General features: G+C 38.3%; 1 non-coding gene across 1 annotated transcript; it reads left to right on the top strand.

Moving 5' to 3' along the window:
- Window positions 1–1,127: 1,127 nt before the first annotated feature.
- LOC121203992 (small nucleolar RNA R71) lies at window positions 1,128–1,234 on the top strand. Its single transcript, XR_005898919.1, has one exon. It is a non-coding gene; the product is annotated as a small nucleolar RNA R71 (small nucleolar RNA).
- Window positions 1,235–1,667: the final 433 nt, after the last annotated feature.

Here is a 1,667-nt window from a genome sequence, read left to right as displayed (position 1 = left end):
GTAAAACTCCCTAGATCTTTCAGTTTGTTGGGTAGCTTGTTTTGCAAAATAGCTGAGCAAACTAAATTTAACTCCACATGTGATGACTCATCTAACTTCTGTTTGTTTGTTAAAAGCTCATTTAAAAATTTAACTGCGTTTGGCATCTGCGAAAGAGCTCCAATAAATGATAAGTTAATATGTAATTTTTTAAGTAGTTTAAGAAATTTACTGAACTGTTCGTCTGTATGGTCTTTCCTTGTCGCATTGGGGTATGGAACACGAGGTCTATATTCTTTGCTTACCAATTTTTGTGTACCATGACTCACCTCAACCTTACCATTGCTTACCATAGCTTCTTACCTCGTTTCAGATTTAGGTTCAGTTAACCTTTCTTTGTCACGTACAATGATGGCATAGAGTTGCTCCCTTGGGTTAGTTTCTGTATTACTGGGCAAGCTTCCTTGCGATCGTTCAAAGATCAACTTAGAAAGCTGACCTATTTGAGTTTCGAGCCCTTGAATCGACGCTTGCTAATTTTTAAGTGTTGTCTCGGTATTCTAAAAACGAGTTTCTGACACCGAGATAAATTTTGTAAGCATCTCCTCAGGGTTCAGCCTTTTCTCCTGTTGGTAAGGTGGTTGTTGAAAACCTTGAGGGTGTTATGGTCTTTGATTCCCTTGACCGCTCCACGAGAATTTGGGATGGTTCTTCGATCCTGCATTGTAAGTTTACTATAAGGGTTATTCTGAGGTCTAGAATTGTTACCTATATAGTGGACTTGTTCTCCCTCAGTGCTGGGGTTGAAGGATGGATAATCTGTGTTATGCATCCCTCCTCTATTTGAATCACACCTCATCACTGGATGTACCTGAGTAGAATCATACAAACCATCAATCTTTTTATTCAATAGTTCTACTGGGTTAGATAGCAGAGTGACCGCGTCGAGGTTGAAAATACTGACTACTTTTGTCGGCTTCGTTCTCATGATTCACCACTGATAGTTTTTTAGTGACATCTTTTCAATAAATTCATAAGCCTCTTCAGGTGTTTTGTTGTTCAAAGTTCCATCGGCAGCTGTATCAATCAGTTGCCTTGTTGAGGGGTTCACACCATTATAAAAGGTCTGAACCTGTAACCATAAAGGTAACCCATGGTGAGGGCACCTTCTCAATAAATCCTTGTATCTCTCCCATGCATCATAAAGTGTTTTTAAATCCATCTGCACAAAAGAAGAGATATCATTCCTTAATTTAGCCGTTTTAGCTGGAAAAAATATTTAAGCAAAAACTTTTCGGTCATTTGTTCCCAAGTAGTGATTAACCCCTGTGGTAACGAGTTTAACCACTGTTTAGCCTTATTCCATAATGAAAAGGGAAATAACCGAAGACGAATGGCATCATCAGAAACGCCATTTATTTTGAAGGTATCACAGAACTCTAAGAAGTTGGCCAAATGAGTATTTGGATATTTATCTTGCAAACCATCAAACTGAACAAACTGTTGAATCATTTGTATAGCGTTAGGTTTTAGTTCAAAATTATTTGCAGCAATTGCAGGTCTAACAATACTCAATTCAGCCCCTGCTAAATTAGGCTTAGCATAGTCATACATAGTACGAGGAGCAAGATTTTGATTCACTGGATTTGCAGCAACTACAGGAGGTAGCGGGTTATTATGATTTTCAG

The sequence above is a fragment of the Gossypium hirsutum genome, chromosome A07, assembly GCF_007990345.1.
Source record: "Gossypium hirsutum isolate 1008001.06 chromosome A07, Gossypium_hirsutum_v2.1, whole genome shotgun sequence".
Lineage (NCBI taxonomy): Eukaryota > Viridiplantae > Streptophyta > Magnoliopsida > Malvales > Malvaceae > Gossypium > Gossypium hirsutum.
The sequence above is the reverse complement of the archived record's forward strand: the minus strand, read 5'-3'. Positions and strand labels throughout refer to the sequence as shown.